The following is a 26,315-nucleotide window of genomic DNA, read 5'->3' on the forward strand; positions in this document are numbered from 1 at the left end:
AACGCTTACTATGTGTCAGGTTCTATTCTAACCATTTTACATGCATTGACTTACTGCAATCTCACCATGGCCCTGTGAAGGTAAATATGAAAATTAACCTTATTTACTGATAATGACACGGGCGTAGAGAAGTTAGGAGACTTGCTCAATCACACAGCTAGTGAGTGGCAGAGCTAGAATTTTAATTCAAGCAGTTTGGTTCCAAGTTTTCCTTCTCGAAATTAAAAAAGACAAAGTGATCTAAGTTAGGCGAAGTGACCTCTTCGGACCCTCTGTCTAACTACATAGAAAAATTATCTGGCAGATTTTTTTTTTTCTGAAAGACTAGAAATCAAGCAATCATTAGCACAAAACTACTTTATTGTCTTCCTATTAATCTGTTTAAGCATAAAACACTGGTTGTTCTGTTGAAATGTCCTGTTTACTTATTTCTCACTGAATGGGATCCTCTTAGCAGGTCCTGGTTCTGCAGGAAATTACGTGAGTTGAAATTCCTCAAAGAGATAAATGCCATCATTATCACATCGAGTGATGCCATTATTAGCCATGTGAATCAAACATCAAGCTAAGCAAATCTGTTTTATTTCCTTCTCAACGGTAAAATCCCTGCATTCCAAATATAATTGGATACATGGGAGACTAACGGAAAAGAGTGGAAGAACAATTAGAATGATTAAAATGCTTAAGCATGCAACATAAAATCTGCTAATTTCTCTACCATAACCTAATAGAAAACATTGAAGCATTTATAATTATGTAATTACCAAGTTTTCACACAGCAAAAAAGTATAATTTCTATGTGGACTACAATTTAACCTGTTTAAATGATACCTGCTTCTACATGAGATAGTTCACTTAATCAAAATGGTAATGCTACCCAGGCCAGCTAAATATTAAGAGAATAAATGAGGAAAGCAAGTCAATCCAGCCAGTACGAAGTATGAAAAAAAAGCCATGTAGTCACAGGATAAAGACAAAGAACGATGCCTCAAACCCAATCTTCCATAGTTTTTCCTCTAATGTGACTAAAAACAGGGGGGTTGAGACTTTGGACACCGTTCACTAGCACCGTTGTAGACAATTTAATAATCCCCATGAAGAACTGTGTTCACATTTGAATTCCTTGTTTCAGATTCTTGCATTTCTTTTCGATATGGTAAAAAATATACACATTCCACCATATTACAAGTATCATAATGACAGTCTTTAATCTATCTTGGTTAAAGATAAAAGTCTAACTGTTTCTATAAAGCTGCCCACCTACCATATAATGGCCACCATCTACTTATTGGGTATCTACCATGTCCATGGAGTCAGGCACAGGGGCAAAAGGTGAACAGGAAGCAGGGCTTATACTCTGGTGTGAACTTTGTTTTCACGTAATCCTGTGGCCAGGTAGATAAACGTCTACAGGAGCTGTTACATGTGACTTAATAAGAGATGAAGAGGGTACCTCTGTCTAAATATCCGTATAAAACACAGTAATAATTTTCACACTGACTTTCGCCAAGTCTAAATCTACTGCAACTAGGAACAGTATTTTGGGTTTCCACTTGATTATTTTGTCTCAAAAGAATTCTGGAAAAATAAGATGAACCATAATAGGAAACAGATTAGGCAGCAGCGTTATGTTTTTAATCAAGGTATAGAACAGTCAGCTGTACCATGAGAGGGAGGTACTGATCTAATGGCATCTCAGCTGAGCCCCAGTGCCTTCTGGTTTCATCTGTCCTTGGAGACTCTACCGTAGCAGGTAGAATAAGGGTTTCTGGTCAGCGAGAACAGGGTGCAAGTTTTCTGACTTCACTTCCTAGGTGGGAGACCATGGCTAAGCAGCTTTACCTCTCTGAGCCTTAGATTTCTACTATGTAAAAATAAGGCTTATGATGCCTCCATGATAGTCATCATAAAAGTGGACGGAGGAATTCATTTTAAAACACTTTATAGCGCATGTGGCATTAGATGAGATGCTCAGCTTGGACAAAGTGGGGCGTTTCCAGGGTGGGGGTCAGGACGAGGAAGGCTCTGTGCGTGCTCCTGTCATGAGCTGGGTCGAGGAGGCGGAGGCCTTGGGCCTGGAGGAAACGAGTCAGTGAGAGACTAGCGACCGCTTACAAACCGACTGCCTGACCGGACGGACGGCCATGGCAGCATGAGGAAGCACAGCAGGGGCGCTAGGCCTGGCATGAAAGGCACAAGGTCTGGTCCTGGATTTGCCATGCATGTGTTGTGCGGTTCTGTAGGAATCAATCTCAGTGAGTCCTAACTTGTCACTTAAAAAAAAAAAAAAGGGTAGGATAATCCCTCTAGGGTTTTAAAGATTAAAGAAGATAACGTACCTAAAAAATGTTATAAACCATAAAGTTTGTTTAAAATGCTAAACGGAAAATTGCTACCAAATGAACGGTTATTTTCTAAAGCTATACTATTATTAAGACATTCTACTTAGCTTTCACATGGCACACACAGGCTTCTTTTATGAATCTCCAGGAGGCAGAATGAAGGCCAGTGAGTGGAAACTCTAGGAGAATCGTTTTTCATATAAAATCATAAGAGACTTTTCAGAAACGAGAGCCCTCCAACAATAGAGCGATGAGGGCCAGGAAGGGAAGTGAGCCCCACAGGCTGTAAACGGTTCTGAAAAATTACTGTATCGAATGGAGATTCACTGAGGTGTCTGTGAGTCTCTTTCAACACGAAAGCTCCGGTGTTATCTCTTGGGCATCGGCCGCTGTCAGCTGGACGTGAGGTTCGCGTTAAGTTGCCAGTGGCAGAGACCAGATCGATTTATTCTGTCTCTCTCGTAAGAGGCCCTTTTGTACAATCGATCCTTCACATTCTGCATGATCCCTCACACAGCCACGGGGAAGCTGGCCCACCCGGAAATTCAAACCACGTCCCAGTGTCCCCCGGCACCCTGCCAGGCCTGAAGCCGCTGTCCACGTGGTCACACACGACTGCCCTTGGTGTCGTCACTCACCAGCCCGTGTTTCGAGTGGCCCCTGAAGCCAGAGTCTAATAATTATATTACTTTGCCACCTCTAGGTCTGGTGATAGGCTGGTGCAGTGATTCTTAAACTTTTTACAGATATTTTTGGCAGATAGATGAAAGCTATGGCCCTCTTCCTAGAAAAATTCATGCTCATACATACACACAAAATTTTCCATATAATTTCCAAACGTATCCATTGACTTTCTTCTGGGGATTAATATACCACAGTTCTAGAACCACTTGACCGGGGGCTTTCCTTGGAAACTGAGCAGACGACACATCCACCCAATCCCCAGACTGTAAAGGAAACCAGGGGCCCACCGAAATACCCCAAGCCGTCTCCAACATAAACTCAAATTTCCAGGGAAATGGTCAAGGTCAGGTTACAAGCAGGCCACTGTTCCTAAAAAAAGAATGACCACTGGGAAAGGCTGGAGTTCATCCCCCGTCCCCCCACCGTCACGCTCACAACGTTAGCCTTTTCTTAAAACAGGGGAGCACATCAGTGGGAATAACCGTACCTCTTAATTTGACATATGGCTCCTAAAGTTGATACTCTACATTTTTCCTCCCAGGACATTGATAACTCGCTGAGCTCACAGGCAGGCCCCGGCTCCTTAAACCAAGGTTCATTTTCATCGCCTTAGCTCACTTTTCCTTCTCTGCTTTGATGTTCTGTTGAGTGGAATGTTAAATTACAGGTATGAATATCCACACATGAGGGGCTTATAGGTAGGAGGCTTTAATGATCACTGGGTGCCCAGGTAATTTGGCCTCATGATCAAAATCAGACATTTTAAAAGTTATTTCCATCCCGAGGCCATGTGCTTGCCTTTCCCCCTTCCTCGTCGATGCAGAGCCGCAGTTTGCAAAAGATCCTATTTCTCTGATTTTATTTTGTGGTTTCAAAGGTAGGAAAGAATTCCACCTAGTTTGAAATTACAGCTAACTGCAGGTAAAGAATGTTACTGTGTGTGCGCGCCTCGGTCCACTAGAGCCAAGGATAATATAAGGAAAATTAAAATGTCTGCACCAATTGTGGCCATTGTGTCTGGGTTCAGGTCTCATTAGGGAGCGAACCCTGTTGATGGATCTTGGTGTGTGGGCTTCACGTCCCAAGTGAGGACCATCAGGCTCGGAACGGCTGGGACGGCCTGAGGGGGTGGGGCGGGCCCTGGATCAGAGACCAGGTTCACAAACTGAGTTCCAAGCCTAATGAGGCAACGGTCTCTACTCATCTTCAGTCCTTAAAGCTCCACAGAGAAGGCAGGCCCGAGAGGGCCATGGGTGGGGAGCAGAGGCCAACTGCAGCATCCCCGGTGCCGAGGGTCACCTCCTGGCCCTGGCGCTGAACCCCGGGCCCTAAGACACCTGTGCTTTACAAGGAGCAGGCGGTGACCCCTCAGAGGATCAAGAAACCAACTCAGCATGTCACAAGCATCCGTTAGAAAAAAAAATACATACACACACATGCATGCAAACATAAACAGATGAGGAAAGCATCAGAATGCATCAGAGGTAGTCAGAGTAGGAATGTCCTATACAACTTTTATTTCAAGTAAATGTATGATTATAGAGCATCGGTCCAAAAAGTTTGAAAGCCACCATTTCAGGTGAGCCTGAAGCTCAATGAGAAGAGTGGGTGGCCCTCTGTCTTTGCATCTTATGGCCCTTTCTGGGGTCAACTGAACAGAGTCACTCACTCTGCATTCATGTTGGTTCTTTTTAAGGGAGCCACCCCTGAACTGATTACGTTCGAACGACCCTGCGCACCCCTTGCCTGCCTCTCGAGGCTCCTTCTGTTGATTAGAATCCAGTCTCGGCTCCCAAGGCCCCAGTCCACCTGCTCCAGCAATCCCCTTCCTCTCGGCCCCTCCCTCCTCACCGCCTTCCTTTCCCCCATCCTTTCTCTGTTGGAAGACCACAGTGAATATTTCAGAGTCAGGAAGGGTTGGTAGCTAAGGAAACTGGGGCTGGAAGAAGAAATTGAAATTGCCGCAAATAAGCAATGAAGGTGGGTCCAATACCCTTTCCCCGATGCCCTGCACACATAGTCCCCTCCTGGGCTTGTCCCCTTACACCTCGATTGTTGCCGTCGGTCTCAGTTCGCCCCCTCACTGCCTTCCACTCAACTCTGTCCCGCCCACAAAGGCCAAATTAATGTTTTGAATATATTATGTCATCATGTAATTTCCCTGCTCAAAACCATCTGAGCTCCCACCACCGAAGGTCAAATCTCAACTCCAGAGGATGCTGCTCTGGACGCTCCACGATGTTGCTGTGACCTGTGTGGCTACACTCACCTCTGGGTGCTTCTCAACTTGCAGGCAACCCACTCTCTACTCCGTCTCCTTGCCCCATGTCTCTCCACCCGGCCTTCCCGTCTCAGCTCCCATCGATTGCTTCTCAATGTGAACACATGCACAATGCCCTGTAGCATTCTCATAATTCTCATCGTACTTATTGGGTGTTTTCTATTGAGGTTTCGACCTCCTCAAGCTACTCAAAGGCACGTGAACCAAGGCCAAGGCCTCCTGCCACACCTCTCTTGCCTAACGAGATGCTGTATGATGTTAACATATTAAATCAACAGCTAACACTTACGGAGCACTACCAAAAACGGTGATAAAAGTATATTATTTAATTTGAATTTCAGATATGCATTATTTTCTACCTTCTTTACAGATGAAGACATGGAGGAAAGGGAAGTTAAGAGGAAGAATTAAGAGGAAAGCGAAGAGCTGTCTGTCTCTTTGGAGAGACCGGAGCTGCCTGCCTCTCGGGAGGGGCAGCCTGTGTTCTCACCCACGGCCTCCCAGCTTACAGAATGGTGGTTTTGAAATATTTTCAAGGCTTGCAGACCCTGTTTAGAATCAGATAAAAGCTATGGAACTTCTTTCCAGAAAAATGCCTGTATTGCACACGAAATGTGTGCATTCGATTTCTGGGGCGTGGACCCTCTAAGGTCCTGTTGGGTCTGAAGTGCCCACGGACTCGGCTTAGGAATTCCTGTAACAATCATTACACGCATTCAAATAAACAGTTCCTGTCCTTCAAAATCAACACTTACTATACAAGCAAACTTTTGCTATATTACCTGAGAACTTGGAGACGTGGTGTAATGTGAATTGGCGATAAGGCCGCGTGGTGCCTTCTTGTCTTATCTACAACTCAGGCAAGCAAGGCTTCTTTAGTGTCAGCCTTGTTGCTAATGTAAAATGGTGAGTCTTACGAGGTGGCAGAGCCGCTTACTACTATCCCGCATTTGACTAAGGAGGCAGCTAAGCTCAGAGAGGTTACTTGGTCTACCTCAGGTCACACAGTGAATTCAACTCAGTTCTTTGCCTCTTCACTAGGCCTTATTGGAACTCAATATCCTCAGAACGAAACCAGAACCATTAAAGGTAGATGACTGAACCAGGGCAAGGCTGAAAGCAAAGGAATTGGAATTTGATGTTAAAAACCGTGCGCCCTAAGTGGTAACAGGGGTGCCTTAGCAACGGTTCCAGATGTCCGGTCTCCACAGCACAGTGTCACCTGCAGATGACGGCTGTCAGGACTGCAGCCCGTGTGGGACACAAAAGTGCTTTTTGAGCACGTGTAATGGCTGTTATGACACCTACGTGTGGTAAGTCAGTCCATAAATGTCAATGTGCCTCACAACGTAAAGTGGGTTTTCAGGTCAAAAATCACCTGGTTCACCCCCCGTTTGCATTCTGGTGGAATAAGTGGATTTAACCACCAGAAAAAAACCGAATATCAGCGGCAGTTTATTTATAGCTCACTTCTGGCCTTTCAAAGTCCCTGTTTCCAGAACCCCTTACATTTTCTGCCCCATGAATTCTTAATGAGTTCCAGTTGAAAGTGCTACAGTTCCACATTCAGGCTATTTTTTTTTTAAAGGAGAAAAAGGGGGAAAAAGAAACCCAAAAAGTATGTTTCTCCCGACTACCGGGACTTTAGCTGATAGAGCCTCCCCCTTCTCCCCCACCCCCCCAGCAAATGTTGGCAAATAACACTGGAGTTGGACAGGCCTGCTATGTTTTTAAATCCTTTTAATCCTCTTTATAGTAACAGAAACATTTGAGGCTGATCTTTGAAGACTGGCAGAGTTCAGAACACCTGCGGCTCTGGTGCTTTGCGCTAACAAACAGGCCGGCTGAGCCTAACCCAGCAGGGCAGGCTCAGAGCCGGCCAGAATCTTCCCCCAGTAACGGGGGTCTCTCTTCCCCTCTGACCGCGCCATCCCCAGCTTAAACCGGCTCTGGGAAATGGCGCCCTTGCCCTCTGACCCTCACCAAATAGCTCAATGAATCACAGAAGGCCTCATAAAAATAATTTGCTGATATGACAGGAAGTAGAAAGAACAAGAGTTGATTCTCATTTGGAAATGGCTCCCATCACTGACAAACCCTCCTCCCTTTTATCCAGTTGCTAGAAAACTTGATTATCTAGGATTGAAGCCAAGGTTGAGGAGAGTCTCCCAGCCATGCGGACAAGAAGAACATTCTTCACTCTCCTCTTTCCCTCAAATAATGAAATAAAACCAGTGCTCTTCACAACCTCACTGCTATTAATTAAAATCTGTTCACACACAAGTAGATGTTCTCCTCTCAAGGTAGAGATGGTGTATGCTTCCTACCATTCTAGGCTTTCTTAAGTCAGCTGCTCTGCTAGCAACATCTTTACTCCCCTTCAAACCATCTTCACATTAAAAAAAAATGTTGATCTAAAGCATACCCATATGAATTAACGTTACTTTGCAAAATGATTTACTATAATGTTTTTAGATGGAAAAATATTCTGTTATATGAATTAATATTGACTCACAAAATTATTCGCTATAATATTCTTGGATGGTAAAACACTCTTCAGATATAAGGAAACACGTACAGAGTTTTGAGAAAAATATCGAGTGTACACGTGAGAAACTTAAGTCTGGGTGTTGTCAGGTTATTGTTCTTATCTGTGACGGAAACCCAAGAAGATGCCCATGTTACTGGGAACAGTGGAAGAACCCAAGTATATATAATGTCTCAAGTCACCTGGGGGGAAAGTATATTCTTAGATTTTCCTTAGCCTAGTTGTGGCGTTTGGATTCCGTCAACGGTCTCTAGTCCGTTCTAGCCTCTGAGGCCCAACCCAACGCTGGGCATGAACACTAAATGGCCATTCCACCAGCCTTTCAAACTCATCGCCGATGTTGCGCTGCCTGAAATTTTTCCTTCACCCCCTCCCCGAGTACAGAAAGCCCCTCCTCTGTCTGAATTGCTTCCACGTCCCACACAGACCTTCGTAATCCACCATCTGGAACGAACACCTGCTGCAGCTCCCTGGCACTGGGCTTCGGTTGTAGGGCACTTTTCAAAGTGAGTTGATGGCAATTTTAAAGTATGCATTTTGACAAGCTGGAACAACTGGCTGTCCCCATGCCTTCAGATCTGTTGCCCCTCTGCTGGCTGGCTGACGTGCGGAGCCCAGGATGGGAGCAGAGAGACAGGGAGCACGGCAAGCACATGGTCCTGCTTCCTGAGCCATAACACTGCTGCTCCGTGGCGCTGACGACCGGCACGCGATGCAAGCGTTTTCCTCCTCAGGGCTAGAGCCGCTTTCCAATGAGTTCTTTTACCTCACAAAGGGCACGGTTTGCACTGATACTGAAAATCATTAGGCGAGTCTCGAATTCTGTGAAAATATTTCTCTTTCAGAAGAGTACGTCATCTCAGTATTTGTATTCTACTTATCCAGGAGGATAAAATGACCTATTTTATTTTTCTTCCTTTTCCCTCCTCATGACCACTTACTTCCTAGGGTGAAGGGTGGGATGTGCAATATGGTGAATTAAGAAGAATATTTGGGTTTTGTTTTTATTTTTATTTTTTTGGCAGGAAACTAGAAATCTAAGTGTAGGCCACTCTATATAAGGTAACTCTGTAAACTTGAATAAGCTAATGCACGCTCATTCTTAATTTCTGCATCTATAAAAGCACTATGGGATTGGGTTAAATTTTATCTAAAGTATTTTCAAGGTCTAAACTTCTATTATCCTAAAAAAATAAAATTTGATGGAAAAAAAGGAGAATAATGAATCAGGATACAACAGAGATCACAGATATAACATATATAAATATACATATATACACATATTCATACATTTGTGTATATATGCAATTTGTACCTTCACCATATCATTTTAAAGAAACTTTATGAGGTGATTTACTTTAATCCCACAAGATAAAATTAAAATTGAGAATAGATGGAATTGCTATAACCTAGACATAAGAATAGCCAGGGAGAGGGCCTACTCCAATTCACTGAATAAAATCACAGGAAGAATGTCTGGGGACCACATGTGAGGCTTCAGGTCTGGTCTGCTCGTGGCAAGGATGAAGGCATACGTAGCAGGCCCCGAGCGGGCATGTGCTGGTGGCGTGGCTGACCTAAGTCAATCCAGAAGCACCTCTGAGACAAACGAAGGGGAAGTATTGTCCTCCAGTGCTTGGACGCCTTTAGGCCCACGGACATGAGCATTAGGAAGAATAAAACCTCTCTGACCTGATAACAGAAGGCATTTGCTACGGGAACGCAGAGGTGATTTCTGTCCGTCCGTTGGCAGTGCAGTCAGCAGGAGGACAGAGCAGATGCTGGCTCCATACTGAGCACCTGCGAGCAGGAGGCGAACCTCAAATAACCACCCAATTCCTGCCGCCTGGTCCCGAGAAACACCTGAAAATGTGCTGATTTTTGCTTTGATGGACTTGTCACCCACCACATGGGAAAAACAGGAATGACACAGTCCTGAATGACTTTAGTTTGCAACTAAACTAGTGAGAGTGAAAATTCTCTTTAAAATTCCACTCAGAAGAAAAAATTAAGAACCTTGATGCTAGAGGCGTATCTATGCAACATTAAGACATAAGCAATAAAAAGGCAGACTCTCTTAATTCAACTTTTGTTTTCTATTCTGTCTTAAGGAGAATAATCTTCACACTTAAAAGACATCTATATCACTGAGGTTAAAGAACTGTGCGCAGAAAAAATGTTCTCTACCACATATTTTTCCGCCAGTATAGAGCTGACATAATAAAGAGATCCATCAATAGACAAAAGAGGTAACTACAAAAACACACGTGATAAAGAAGCCGTTGCACACAAATAGTGAAAGCATAGAGTAGCAAGTTAGGGAGGTCGATTTAATACATAATTCACACACGTGTGCACGTGCATACATACACATACATGGAGGGTGTGTCACCTGGCAAAGCCCCCTACAGGTTGCTGTGATTTAACCCTGCAGAGGGGAGGCGGTAGCAGGTGAGGCCACACCCTGGAGGTGACGGCATTAGGTACAGAGCTGGGGTATTTATACTCCAGGGTATCCATGGCCGTTGGTTAAGAGCTGCCCCCAGGAGACCGGTAATTCCCAGAAAGGTTCTCACTGGTGTCGGCAACATGGGCTCCGGTCCCTGGAGCAGCCCTCCAGCAAAGGGGGCTGCTGGGAAGTGTCCCTGTGGCCGGCGTGCAGAAAAGTGAAAGGGAATTTGAGGGGTTACACCTGACTCCTGACAGCTGTGGTCCTTCCCTGAGAGGAGGCGTCACTCACCCAGACCTGGACCCTGGGTTTTCTTATCGGCATCCTTGCCAGACCACCGAAAACTATATGGGAAGCAGGCATCAAATCTGTGCATGCATCCAAAAGGGGGAAGGAACAGAAAATGAGCCAGCTATTTCAAGACTGGAAAAAGTTTGAATGGGAGGCCCAAACTAACAGAATCAAATTTGAAGGAGGTAAATATAAAACCTTCCCACTGAGCCTCAAAAAAAATAAAATAAAAAATCATCCAGATAAGGTGCAGCATGAGAGAAACATAGGTTAACAGCAAGGCATATGGAAAGGGGACGGGTTTCTAGTTCACTGCAAGTTCAATGTGAGTCAAGTGGCCATAACTGGGCAACACACTTGACCTCCCACAGAGAGACGGCAGAAGGACTAAGGCTGCTTAACCCAGACAAGGGAAAAAAAACAGGAGAAATCAAGTGTGAAAGGGAGGTTCTATTTATTCCAGGTTGCTCTACAGGGAAAAGCTAAGAAGGAAGGGTAGAAGTCATAGGAAGACAGATTCTGGCTCACAGCAAAGAATTTCCTAATTATCAGAGCTGGACAAAGCTGTGCTATGAGGCTGTGAGCTCCCAGCTCTTGGAGTTGTCTGAGCTGAAGCTGAATGAAATTCTGCAGAGGCAGCATGGCGGGGCTTTTTATATGGGGTGAGAGAAAGCGGGAGCTTGGACTGAGAACGCCACGTCCTCTTCCAACTCAATGGCTGTGTGACTCTGAATTTGGTGGTGATTTTCAGGGAAACTGCTGACAGACAGAGAGGCCCTGGAAGCAGAAAGAAAAAGGCCACGGGGCCTGCATCCCCTCTGAATGGATATAAGTCTGAATTACGGAAATGGGCAGCCCTGATTTAACACCATGCAAAAGTTCTGCTCAACTGCGAGTGCTTGGAAGGAAATGGAAATATTTGCTGCCCTGAACACACCTATGCTTATGATCAAGGCGAGGAAGCCAAGGAGAGAAAAAGACTTGGAAAGATCTCCTTACAGAGAAAAAGGGGCGACTTGGACGAGTAAGAGGAAAGATGGCAGAAAGGAGAATCACCGTGCACGTAGGATTCACCTTTCCCATCCCCGTTTCCTCTTCCTTGTTGTTTTGGATGCGTTTAATTTCTTCTCCTCTGGGTTCAATCAACGGCTGACCACATCTGTTCGATTGGAAGTATACGTCATCTTGGTTTTGGAATATAGGCAAGTATGCACTTAGTTTTCCTGCAAGCCAGAAGGTTGCTCAATGTTTAAGGCTGCTGCCGGTGGAGAGCCAGAAAACAGGGAACTGCGGTATCGGGACAGGGAGCTGTGTGCTGGGGGAGATCAGATTGTTGTCCTTCCGCGTGCCTGGGGGCCATTTCTGTGACCTTTTCAAGAGGGTGTCATCCCACCCACAGAGCAGAGCCTCGCACAAGTCTTTCCACTTTATGAAACCTCCATCTTCTGAGATCTCAAAGCACTGTACCTAAGTAACAAATTCATCTTTACAAATTTCCTAGGCAGATGGCAATAACTACTACTATATTCCCTTTACATATGAGGAAATCTGGAGGTTTATATATAGAGCGTAAATAGAGTCTAGACCAGAGAATAGAAGTTTCCTGAAACCCAGTTCAAAACCATGTAATAGGCCATCGAGACTTTCCTGAATAGTTTAATGGAAGTGAGGACCCCCCAAAAAGTACACACAGGCCTCGGGGAATAACAAAGTCATGTGGAAAGATTCCTGAAACGACAGGAAAATTACATAATGCCCATTTTATTTGGCCTAGGAGCCTTTAAAACTTGGTACAACATAAACTTCAAATACTCTGACTTCTTAGAAAAAGGACATTTAAGACTGGACTGACTGATCATTATTTTCTTTGGGTTTATAAGCAATGACATATATTGATCAATGGTCCATGATCAATGAGCCTCTCTGGCACCAGATTTTGGCTTTAAACACCAAATACACCTAAAAATAATAAGAAAGGTAGGATATAAATTTAATTAGAGTAATCCATCAGCCTTTATGTAAAAACAATAATCAAATACAAGGTAGAATAAAATTTTCCATTTACAACAGTAACACAAGAATAAAATACCCAAGAATAAATAAAGCAATAAATGTTAAAAACTATATGATACAAAACTTTAAAACCATATGGAAAGACACAAAAATAGACCTGAATGAACGGGAAGCCACAGGAGGGCGCCGAATAAAAAAAAAAAAAAAAAACCAACACCAAAGAGATGCAATTATCCTTGAGTTAATTTTTTCAATTCTTATAAGACTAAAATTAAAATACTAACTTTTTTTTTTTGGCAGTCAGCAAAGGTTGTAATATTAGTAAATAAAAAATAATCAAAGAAAATACTCAAATGCAAGAATGGAGTGCTAGTGTATTTTTCCCCAAGAACAGCATGAGTACTCACAAAGTCCATATTCAGTCACTTCCTTCACTTCACCTTAAAATTATTTGCATGAGTTTTATTTTTCAAAGCCCACATCCTGACTTTTTTAAAGGGCCTGGGTAAAAGAAGGGGGGCCCATATATTACTGCATTGATTTGATATGACTGTGAATCAGCAACGATATGCTTTGAAGTGGGGATAGAAAGTAAACCTAGCTGAATTAGCATGGCTGTAAACAGGAGCCGGACACTGAAGGCTAAGGCAGAGGGGCAGCCATTAAGTCCATCCCATTGGCTGAGTTGTCTACAGGGCAGTTTAAGGACTGGATGTCTCTACGTGGGGCTTTGGGTCACCCGTGGAAACATGGCGATCGCCCTGGGATTGTGTTGGAAGCAGAAGTTTCCAAATGGGCCAAAAAACGAAATGGACAGGCATCAAGGTACATTTCTTCCATAAAGTCTGCCTGTGCCATAATTAACTGCTGTTCTCCATCAGCATCTTCTCATTTTACTGCCATGCTTCTTTCTATAAGAGCTGGTGGGTGAGTGGGTAAAAAAGAGAAATTTTCAGTGAGAGAATAATCAAATATTATTCACAATTCAATTCACCTTAACAGTGAAGAATGTACTGTACTATTCTTAGACACTTGACCATGAACTGAAGTCTAATTTATTAAAGACCAAACAACTGAAAATTGCATTGGAAGTTATTTATGGTTTAGAAAACACTATTTTTAATTAAAAAAAATGTAATTGTCCTTTTCTCATATTTTTTTTTTATTTAGACAGAATCTTCATCAAAAAGCAGAAACACTGAAGAGTTATTTAAACAGAAAAATCTGGAGAGTTTCAGGACATCAGGACAGATTTCAGGCAAATAATTCCATCTGTACCCATGCCGGCTTTATTTACTAGAGATGAGCCAAGAATATGAGCGAGCAGTCCATGCTTCATCCTCTCCATGTTTTGTTCATCTCTCCGGTGAAGGGATTTGAACTACTATTTAGCACTAGGCAGAAAGCCAGAGTCAGGGGCTGGCCAGGAAGGATGGGAACCCTCCTCAGACCAGCGGCTCCCAGTAACGAGCAAGTGAAAACAAAGGGAGAGAAAAAAAGGGTGGAGGCTGGCTGTGAGCTGCTGACTTTCTGGGTTTCTATTTTAGATCCCTTGCACGGAATCATTAGGGCGGATGCCATTTCTACACTATTATGAAGGTCACCAGAAATGGGACTTGGCATTGGGTTCTCTTTCCACCTCAGCAAGCCCTACACTGAAGCTTAACGTAAAAAAAAAAAAAAAAAAAGAATCTTTTTGTCCTTATTGTGAAAACATTATCTAAAGGTGTAGCCTCACACTGAGCTTTGCCAGCAAACACAGAGAAATGATCATGAAAAAAACCTTAGAGAGTTCAAGATCATCCAGGGCTCCATTGCAGGGAATATTTATCATATGAATGTCATGGCTATAAAATGTTAACACCCTTCTTTTGTCTTTACTGAAACTGCGTTCTGCATTCTTACTGTTTGTCTTCTTCTTTCATGTTTACTCTATCTTCTTGCTGTTTCTAGGCCCCAGGCCCACAAAGGGCACCATTTCTCTCTTTATTCTCTAGGTATCCACTGAATCTCACTTTCTAGATAGTTCCAAAGTTTACATTCTGACCCCGACTCCTCTTTTGTGATTCAGATTCCTATTTCCAATTAGCCAATAGTTTAACTTACATGCCCTGTATACCTACATGGACCTCATTCAAGACACCTTAGATGAAACATTCCAGCTTTGTGGCTTTGACAAAAAGCATGGGTATGCAGCTGCAGGTGTCCTAAATTGGCTTTATAATCACAATCCAAGTGTCTGTGACCCGCGTGCCCCAAACTGCCAGACATCTGGACTTCTTTAGTAGTCAAAGGGAAAAATGGCTGAAAGCGTCATTGCATACGATGTCCCTCGTGATATTTCCAAGGACTCTTGAAGAAGAGGGAACAGGTGGGGTGGAAGGGAGGTTATATTTCTACTAGCCACCTCTCCTCATCATCATGTGCTCCAATTTCCTGCTTGGTTTAAATTCTGAGTCTGAGGGGCTGCTTTCTTCCTTATGCTGCTCTTATGCCAATGACTCCCAGATTTGGTCTCTCCTGAGAGCTCTGGAATAAATTTCCTAAATGCGTTTTCAGCACTCAGCTTGGATATCTGACAAGCATCTCACACTTAGAGTATACGAAACTGGACTCTTCCCCTAACACACACCTGTTTCTGTAATTTCCCCCATCTCTGAAAATGGCACTACCATTGATCTAATTCCTTGAGCTGAAAATCCAGGCGTCATCTTTGATTTTTCTCTTCCCCATACTCCAAGTAATCTGTCCACTCTGTTTTCAGAACATATACTGAAACCAACCATTTCTCAGCCCCTCCAGCAATATCATCTCTCACCTGGATGACAGCAATAGCCTCCTATTGTCTATTGTCTTACTGTGTGCATGCTTGCCTGCCGCCCTACATTCTAATCCCTTCACAAAAACCACCATGATCCTGCAAAACAGAAAACAAACTGTGTCTAAACTGTTCAGTGGCACCTCCTCCAAATACTTGAGCACATAGTGAACAAGTCCCCTGTGATCTTGCCGACACCTATTTCTCTGTCTCCATGTTGGGTCATGCTGTCCACTTTTTCCCAAAGCTCCAGCCAGCATGGCTCTGTTCTCCTTTCTTCAACACAGTAAGCTCTGTCTGTTTCAGGGCATATGCCCTCGGTGTTAGTTTCTGCATGGAGTGCCCCTTCACCAGTGCTTTTATTTCCATGATTTGGTTTAGAATTCTTCCACACAACATGATTATTTGTGATTAATTTTAATCCATACTATGCGAGTCATTAGCAGTTGAATTGCCCTCAGTTAGAATGTATGCTTCTCACTCATGTTCTGTTTCCTTAGTCCTTCATTTATTTCTTTATAGCATTTATGATGGCTCTAAATTACATGACAGATTTGTCTTCTTTTTCACTATTTGTCCCTCCCTCACACCACAGAGGCCCATGATGATGGTGTCCCTAGTGCCTGGCACAGAACAGGCTCTCAATGTATGTTTGTAGATTAAATAAACACATGGGACTTGTCATTCAACTGTTTTAACTTTCACTTTTCTCATTTGTAAAATACAAAGGACAACATACAAAGATTGAAGTGAGCATGCTGCTGAATGCTTAATGTTCCACTTTCTCGGTGTCTACAGAACCGTTTGGCTGTCTTTTCATCTGGCCCATCTTGTCTCAACCCCCGGGGAGCTCCCTGTACCGATCAAGCATCCCACAAGTGTGCCTTGCGAAGCAGACAGCTGTATGTGTCAAAAAGTGTTACCCCTTTAAACATTTCTTTACCTATGATATATATGTAGATATTTATATGGGATCATTTAAGTATGTTACATATGTATGTGTTCATATACTCTGTTATTTTCTCTAGGTACAACTAAAGTTAAATTGATATTGTTCATTGGAATATCATCTGTACAAAATTTTTCCAGCATGCTTAAGAGTGGCACTAACAGTGCTCACTGAAGTCTTGAGCTTTGCATTGTAAATAAAGGTAGGGACAGGCTTACACAGTGCTCCTTGTTTCATGCAATGCCCCAGATTAACTCCAGAAATGACGAGCTATGTGATTCAGCATCAGCAAATCTGTGAGCGCCTCCTCAGCCCGAAGATACTAGTCTTTTCTACCCTGAGACTCCCCCATCTTATTGAATTGTTGAACCCTAAGAAATGGTGGGATGTAGCCTGGAAAAAGCCCAGTTGGTCAAATAGGGCTCAACCAAGTGTCTTTTGGCTAGAGGTATGGTAGCTCCAACCTCCACCATAGTTATTCCCTGGTCACCAGAGCTAAGACCTGGAAACCTAATGGTCACAAGCTGGGATCCCACTGGCCATATGTGGCTTCGCTAACCCGGCTGGAACAAGGAAGACTGAGCAGCTTGGTTTTGTTCCTAGATGCCACAGGCTGCCATCACTAAAGTTATCTCTTCCATCTCAGGCTTGGGTTTGGGAGGCTCATTCTTCCCTGGAAGACTGGGTCCCACAGAAGAAAGGCTAGGTAAGGCTCCTTAAGGACAGCGAACCATCTGAAAAGCAGGTAGGGGTGGGGAAGGTGTTTGTGCAGAGAGAGGCCTTAGCAATTAGTATAATGCAATCAGACACAGTACTGTTGAGATGGTAGCGCTGGTGTGTCCATAATCAGACAGCTCAGGGTCATAGGAAAATAACAGGTATCTTGCATTATTTTGGTTTTCTATAAAGCTCTGAGTGTCTGCCACATCCAAACCTCCCTTTTGAGGTGCTCTTTACACGTAGGTCACCACGTAACTGCAGAACTAGTCCATAGCTGATTGAGTACAAAACAGTCAACTGTAAAAGGTGGCCAGTAGCCTTTTAGGTGGGAGAGCATGAGAGCTTGGGGACGTTGTTCATCCTCCTAGATTATCTGTGGCTGAACCCACAGAATCTCGCGGGAACTCATAGAGGACCTCTGGGGAAAGGGAAAGAGAGGAAGAGAGAGAAGAGATAAAGTTGAGAAGCACAGACCAAGCGACTAAGTCATGACAATCATACATTTAAAAAATAGGAAGGAGTGGCCACCAGAGTTCCTGTTGCTGTATCCAGTTCTCGGGGTGGCCTGGCCCTTCTCTTTCTTCCCTGATGACCTTACAATGAACTCCCATTGACTGGGGCGAGCAGAGCACAGCGTTCTTCTCCACACCTTAAACTGGGCCATAAATGATGGTGGTGTTAGTGACCAATACAGAGAGTCTTTATTTTTTTCCTTCTTGTCTTCCAGAGTGCTTGACTATTCAGGGACACTGAGCAGCCAAGGTCTTACATTTCACTTCCAAGTATATAAGCATCTTGACCTCACAAGTCAACCTAGGGCCAAACTATGACAAGGCTCTCCAAACACCAGTCACATGACCTGCGCAATGTAGACTGGTCCTCCCTATTTTCTCCCTGATACATACAAACACACAAAAGTTCTGCTAATTGTCTTCAGCTTAAAAAAAAAAAAAAACTTTAGGAGCTTATCCCAAATCACTTTTTGTTTTTTCTTTTTGGGGTTTTTGTTTGCTTTTTTTTTTTTTTTTTTTTTGGTTTTTTTGGAGGGGAATGCATATTCATGAACTATGTAATATCTGTATTTTTTTTACCTTACTTTTATATTGCTATTGTATTTTCACTTTCTTTTTCTCTAGCCTATGGAAATCCCTGGTAATTTAAGTTTGTTTGCACAAAAAAAATGGAGATTTTCTCCACCTGGAAGGCATGGAATGCTTTGCTCTACCTCCTGGAGGCAGGTACACACTTTCTGACACCCGAGTGTAATCACTGCATCAGGCAGGCCAGGGACATCCCCGTGCCATGCGTAGATCACTTCCTTTCACTGAATGCTGCTTCTACTCTGCAATGAATGATTTAGGAAATTTTGTCTCATGGCTCTGGATGCTTATTATTTCCTGTGACCAAGTGGCCTATCCCGTGATAACACCTAGTCAGGAATTAGAGAGCAACCTGCATCAAAACAAAGGTCCCGATCTTCGGTTTCGGACAGAGTTAGTGGTTACGAAGGTAATTTGATAAACTGTGGGGGTCACGGTGGGGCTCCACGCTGACTCTGCATTGGAAAAACTGTCACCTGCAGGTCCTCTGTACATGGTAGCAATGCTGGCGATGACAGTAACAGTGCAACAGCTGTACAGAGACACTCTGTCCGTCATGCCAACCCCTCCTCACTGGGTGGTGAAGCAAGCAAGAGAACATCGCTGGAGGCCAAGATGCAACTGAACAGTTAGTACGAGTGCTCCAGGAAGAACACTGGGCTTCCTGTCCTGGCGTGTGTCACCTGGCTGTGAGATCACGTCACTATTTCAGATATTTTTCAGCACCTCTAAAATTTAAATTGCTAGCTTTTTCAATTATGAATACTCTCTTCTAATCCTTAAGTGAGGACCTTTGTGGATATTAGCACATTTATCCAGCATCCTGGGGTAGTGAGAAGAAACTGTATTTTGCAGCTTAGAAAACAGGGCTGATACGAATTAAATAACTTGCTCCAAGTCCCCTAGGTAGTAAAGAGACAGAGATATTTTGCAAACCCAGGTCTGGTCCTTCTGATTCCAAAGTCCAACTCCTTCAATGCTAGGCCATACATCTGAACTCCCTCTGTTCGCGTGACTTCTACCTCAGACCTCTTCGGTCAGGTACACAGTGTTGACATACAATTCTTGGGCTCTGTATCGCAGAGTTTTGTAATTACAGTCATAATCCCTTACCCTCAATTCCAGAATCTATAAAGAACTGAACGCTAAAAATGTCCTGAGTTTGGTATCAACTCTCTTCTGGTAGCAAGACCTAAACTAAACTGACACAGGCTTCTTTTAATGTGACTATTTACATGTTTCCCTGAAAAAAATACTGTTTGATTAAGGAGCTTTGTCCAGACAGTCCTTACCACTGGGCATTTCACGTTGTATGTTATAAATGCACCCTATTACTTTTTTAAATTCTTCCCAAAAAATCCGAACTATGAATTTCCAAATAGATTTGGCTCCAAGGCTTTGGAAAAGAAAACACAGGACCGTCCTTTCACTTCGGATAACTGGAGTGCGGTGGGCCCTTAATTCACTAGGACTCATGTCCCTGCGAGGTTAGAAGAAGGGAAACACACAGACAGGAGGCGGTCACCTGAGGACACAGAGATACACAGGCGGGAACAACCACATGCCAACAGAGGCAGATAGCGGGCCGGTAAGTCTACAAGCCAGAGAATACCAGCCATTTCTGGAAAAAAAACAGAAATGAGGAAGAGACTCAGCAAGTTGAATCTCGGAGCTGGGGCAAATTCCACCGGTTTCAGACGAAGTGCGGCCTGGCGACACCTTGCTTTCCGCTTTCTAGACTCGAGAACTGGGAGAGTAGATTTCTGTTGTTTTACGCCACCCCTTGTTGGCAATTTGTCACAGCAGTGCCAGGAAACTGGCGCGGCAGGTGTGTGGAATGAAGCACAGCGCTGGGCGTAGCATGTCCCCAAGCTCCCTAGGCCCGTCACGAGCGCTGGGCGTGGAACCGGAGGCCATCGAAGGCAGTGGCCGCGAGAAACAGACACAGTCCACATCACCTACAGGGGTTCCCTTAATCCCAACCAACACTTTGGGCTGAATACTAGTGAGCAAATACAACTGACTAAATGAGTAAATGCTGTTTGGTAAAGAGGAAGCAGAGGCTCCCATAGACCTAGGAACGGGTCCGATGTTGCTCCAACCATGAGAAGAAAAGCCAGGGTCTGAATCCAGTCGTGCCTGACCCTAAGGCCCCTCCCTGCTTTCTGCTTCGGCCTGGGAGGAAACTCGGGGTGGGCCCAGCAGCCTCGCTGAGGCCCCTTCCTTGAAGAGTCAGAGGCCCGGTTCAGCTGCCCTGCCGCAGGGGTGGGAATCATGGCTCTGAGGCGACAGACACAGGAGTCTGGCATCCAGCTCTGGCAACTGCCGCCGAGAATTAAACACAGTGAATGGGAGCAAAGAAAAGGCAACAACAAAAATGCCGGCAGCAACAGCAACGGGAAGGAGGGCCCCCGTTCCTACTGGTTGAAGTGTGAGGAAAATTAAAGTTGGTGATGGTTCAAGGTCATGTTGAAATTCCAAAGCCGTGGGCTTGCATAACCATGGAACATGGAAACTAAAATATTACTGATGTTCACACTGTTTATTTCAGGGCCTCGCTTTCTGTCCCACTTTGTCTCAACAAGTCTCAATTCAGTCACGAGCTAACCACCACAGAGAAAAGGAAGGACGACGGAGGTGTGTGTGTGTTCAAAATGTGAATAAATTAGGAATAGAAAAAAATTACCAAAAAAGGGTAACACACATAATCTGCTCGGTTTGCTCCTGGCTATGCCCATTCATATCATGTGAAATGAGGCCAACCGCCATCATTGCCAGGTACCAACTTTAAAACGTATTCAGGCAAAACCGTTCTGAATTCACCTACCAAATCGACGGCTTCTGAATCCTCCACAGTAACAACGACTACCTTTACTGAGCAGTTCTCATGTTGCAGACAGACACAGACAGGGACATGGTTAATCTTCAAATAACAGCCTTACAAAGAAAGCATGATTATCATCATTTTGGAGAGGAAGACCTTGAGCTTACAAAACTGCAATACCTGGGCCCAGTGACAAAGCGACTAAGAGGAAGGAACGAGATTTGAACCCAGGGCTGACCACCTGACGGGAAGGCCAGAGCTCCGCCACTCCTCTCCTCCTGCACGCCTGCCCGCAGCTGCTACCACGCGCCCTGCCTTGCCCGACCCCTCCCTCCCCTTCGCACACGTCACAGTTCCCCAAGTGCCGTGAGTGGGCTGACAACTAACTTCATAGCTTTATTTGTCGCAGAGTAAAAATTTCAGGTTATCAAGCCAGAAGAAGCAACCCCAGCTTACCTCCCACCCCCCCACAGCGGATTAGAAGGCCTTCTCCACTCTGTTCATACTTGAGGCAAACAAGCTGTTCTCCCTTTTCAGAGCAGAGCGACCACACAAACTCCTAACTAAGTCTCCTGTTCAGTTACCGCAACACAGTAGGTACTTGCCAACTGTGGCTTGCAAATGAGAAGTTTCATATCTGCATACCGACATTGGATGTCGTTTGGTTCCCTTCAACCAAAGGACAGGACAAACATGATTGATCATTCCTTCTCCATCGCAGAACACGTGGGTAGCACCTGGGAGTGTGACAAAGAGTAGATTTTTTTATTTTATGCCTCATCTTTTCTGGATGTGGATAAAAGACTACCAGATCAAACCCAGAAAAAATTCCCCTTAAGTTATACGATCACTTTAAAAAAAAAAAATCAGGAATTTTGTAAAGATTTGCAAAAATGGAAAAAGAAAGTTAATTGGGAAACAACATACAAATTTTAGAGTTCAGTCTAGATAAATAATAGTTGTGGAAAATTTTGCTTAACTTACTATGATACGTTCTGGTCAGCTGACAAAGAAAAACAAAGAAAACTTTTGGTATCACTTTCTACATTTGGGGACAAAATAGTGACAAGGTGAAATAGTCAAGAATGTGATCCCTAAATAGAAGCCCATTGAAGAATGTTTTGATTTTTATCCTTAGACATTTCTTGGCAGGTTAGCAGTGCACAAGGTGACCGCAGATGGCATTTCCTCCCTGCCGGTGTTTGATCCATTCCCTTTGCCTCCATGCGGCACACATCTCCAATTCAGACTTTGAGGTCCCAATCTTAAGGTGACTTTGTGAGGTCCTTCAAGAGGCAAGTCTATAGAATGAATATAAGTCAGAGCCAATGGAAGTATAAACTTTTAAGATTAAGCACTGTTTGATTTTTATATATGTATAAAATATATATAAATATGAGATTAAGCACTGTCAGATACACACACACACACACACGGTCATAATAAAACTTTTTAAAACTTTATGCCTTAGTAGGACTTCTTAAAGTCTAGTACTGACTTCTTGTCATAACATTCATGGAATCCTTCACTGGGGTTAAAGAAACTGCTATAAAAGTCAACTGAATAATTAAAACGTTTTTGCCAAAATCTGCCCTGTGAGTCCATTCAAAATGAACAAATACTAAACACCTACTATGTGCAGAGCCAGAACCGAGTATGTATCACTGGCCCCCTCAGCACCCACAGCCCAGAAGGAGGTGCTGAGAGAGCTCAGAAGGCAAACAGAGTTCCACGCAGCGAGTCGGGATCAAGTCTTTGAATCCTAACACCTAACACAATAACATAACTGTGGTAGTAATGCAAATTCAATCAACACTGTCAAATGAATAACTGGTTGGTTGAACAGGTCATTAAAAGCGTCGAATGCTATGCAGACTTAAACGACTCCACGAGGGCCGCTGTCTCTGTTCGGTCCACACTGGATCCCAGGGCACCTAGAACACCCCGTACGTCTTACTGATGAATAAGTATGGCCACTCATGTCTAGGTGGGGTACACAGGGCCTCTCCTGACAAAATGTTATTAACAGAGTGAGTATCCTGCAGACGTCTTAAGGGTTCCTGGGGCCACAGGAAGTACCCCCAGGGGCGACTGAATTCATAGTCTCCTGTCTTGGTCAGAAGATTCCTTCTGAGAGATTCCCATTGTTTCTCTGTTTTGATGGTGAGGCGTGAACTTCAGTAACAAGCAGTGAAAGTCCATCTTCCACGAGCAGAAGAAGAAATAGTTTTTCAGCCTCTGACCAATACACAAAGTTTACTTATTGAGGATGGAATGTTATTTGCACATCAAGATCTATCCAGCCAGGATATTAGGGCCATGTGACAAGAGGAAAAAAAAAAATCCCAACCACCACCCCACTGGCAAAAAAACACATTTTCACAGGTTAGCAATACAGCAATACATTTTTCATTCTTGCCTCAAATTTTTGGCACCGTGAAGGGACAATTTTCTGAAGTAAAAGGGAAGGGAAGAGCAACAAGGAGAATGACAGCATGTAGGCGGAGTGATCAGAAACTCTGGAAAAGGCTGAACGTCACTGATGCTGATAACAGAGATATGCAGAGGCCTGCTATTCGAAGGACCCCGTCAGCAGGGTTTCTTGCTCACTTGCTTGCTTCCTGTGTCTGTGTCTTTCTTTCCGTTTTATTGAAAGGCATATTTTCCTATCCATTAAGATTTATAGTTTTCTGCCAACTACTTCACTGGAACAACTTTTCCCTTTAATTTAACAATGCACCTATTAGACTGTAATGTACCCATAAAAACTTCTTTCAGATAGTGCTCTCAGAATGCATTTCTTTAGGACTCAAGACAGACAGAATTATAGCGTATGCAATTTGGAACCAAGTAGCTCGCACTTGTTTACTAGGAGAGCATGCTGGGGCTGCCGCCATTTCACGAGGGGGTCGCATTCAATGAATTCAACATCTCCAGGTTCTCACAGCCACGTGATCTAAGGGTTTTCGAGAAAAATAAGACTGGCGCTAATTTTTCTGGTTCATTTAATCTTCTGTGTGGCTTACCTGTTAGCTGGGCTCCAAGAAGTATTTGTCTTCATTTCCCTATAGTGGTCAGAACCCTGGACTTTGTGGCATTTGCCATAGCACACTTAAAAAAAAAAAAAAAAAAAAAAGAGGAGGAGGATTTAAAAAGGGATTTAGAAAGAGAGAAAATTTCTTAATCATGCTTTCATAACTTTTAGCGAACAGTTGGTTTAAATTTCCAAATAACTCTTTTCCAAAGGATAGTATCAAAACACATGCAAAAAATAAAAGTCTAAATAAAGCACAATAAATTATTTCACTGCCGAGGGATTAGATTTCAAAGGGAGAAAAGAGTACACATAAGGATATGAGAGTGGACTATATTGGATCTTTGGGAATTGCTGTCAGATATTGATGAAAACACGGAGACTGTAGGAGATCAGATAAAAGAGAGAAATGATTACATTTGGAAGAACAATGTGAAATACGTGGCCAACAGAGATTTCAAATGTAAGCTAATAGCAATCCACGAAAGAACAAAGTTGGAGCAGGTCCCACATCTTTAACCACATTTACAATCATTCAGCATCTGTAAAAATTTTTACATAGCATTTTTCCTCATTTCAAAATTTGCAAAATACATATTTAATGGGTTTAGCATGTCAGTCAGTAATTTTGTCCACAGGCAGTGAAAAGGATTTGTGACTTTTTTTTGAAAATGAGTCGGGTCCTGCTGCCCTTTCAGCTCTGCCCCCAGCCAGCTACAATCAGGGCTGACTCCCAGCCCTGAGGTGCCGTAAACAACGTGTCCTGTGCATCTCCGCATCCACGCTGGTGAGAAAACCCATCGCCCTGCCCTTTCATCTTCTCCCCCCCGCCGAGTTTCACGCCCCCGTCAGCCTGGGACAGAGAGAGTCCACTTCCAAACTGCTCGCTGTCCTTTTCTGACCAGCAATCGCCAAAAAGAAACGGATGCCAGAAAGATCTGCCTGGGTCTCCTATCCACTGGGCGAAGATTTACCACCACATTGGAAGTGATCAAAGATTACTCAAGCTGAAACAAGCTCTGAGGGAGAAGAAAGACGGAAAAGCCAGCTGGGACAGTAACTGGGAAATTGAGGGGATCAGCACTCAGAGGCGGTTTGTCCTGCTCCCTTTGTGATGACGCCATTGTCTCGAGATAACATGAAGTGCCCGCGTATAGCAGGAGCAGCAGCTATATGGGTGTTACTTTGTTACATAAGGCAAGCTTTTCAAATTGCTCCTAGTTGCATTGTTTTTTCTTCCTATCCCTCGTTGTCTGTTTTTGAACCAAGTAAACAATTAAAAAATAAAACACAGTATATATCAAAGTGCATTAGAACGGCATCCCAGGTCAATTAATTAATAGCACAGATCCGACCCCTCACATCTGAGCATCTCGTACAGCAGAGATTTGCTCCAGGAGGAAGCGTGAATACCTCAGTGAGCGGTCACGAGCACCTCAATTACAGCTGATTGGTTTTGGATTGAAAACCTTTCCGATTGTGGTAGGCCACAGGAAAAAAAAGTGCAAAAAGAAATTTGTATATGAAAACTTCTCGATGCTACCCAAATTTTAGTATAATTTATAAGCCCTGAACTGATTTGATGTCAAAACTTTGTCTGATGTTGCATAAACAGGGGCTGGAAAGCATGTCTAGTCTGCTCACTTCATCTGCCATCTGTGACAATTCTATGTTCCCTCCATGTTTACGTGACTCTATTCCCCAGGTTCATAGCAGAGAGACTATGTCTTACGGTGAATTACAAAAAGAGTTCTGTGCATGTGCTATAACACACAGGGTCTTCTTAGTGGAGACAGTTTAAGAAGGGGGCTTATTTTCTGAATTTGCTTTCTCAGATACAAAGTCTTCCCAATTTCCTGCAAGTAAAAACAGTTAGTGGTAGTGCCTTATTATTAGAGAATTTATATCTGTTGGGACTTTGCAACAATATCCCTGGGACAGATTTTTGAATTTGTTTCAATCTTGATTACAGTCTACACAATGAACAAAAAGTATTTCTACACAATGGCAAATCCTAACCGAAAATAATATTGTTTTAGCTTGGGGGGGGGGGATTTTTTCAATAACGCCTCCCACATTGTATTTTGAAAGAAAAAGAGAAAAACAAGTACTAGAGAGAATTAGTGTCTTCCTCATAAGAAATTGTATTTTCATCTGAGACAGTGTAGGTGGCACAATGACAAAGATATGGGCAAAAGAGCCTTTGAGTTACATGTCTTGCAAGTCTACGGTGGATTGCTCTCGCAGCTCAGTGGTGGTTTT

This window comes from Pteronotus mesoamericanus, unplaced genomic scaffold (genome assembly GCF_021234165.1).
Source record: "Pteronotus mesoamericanus isolate MK-2021 breed Mesoamerican mustached bat unplaced genomic scaffold, CSHL_Meso_final contig_347, whole genome shotgun sequence".
In the NCBI taxonomy this organism is placed as follows: domain Eukaryota; kingdom Metazoa; phylum Chordata; class Mammalia; order Chiroptera; family Mormoopidae; genus Pteronotus; species Pteronotus mesoamericanus.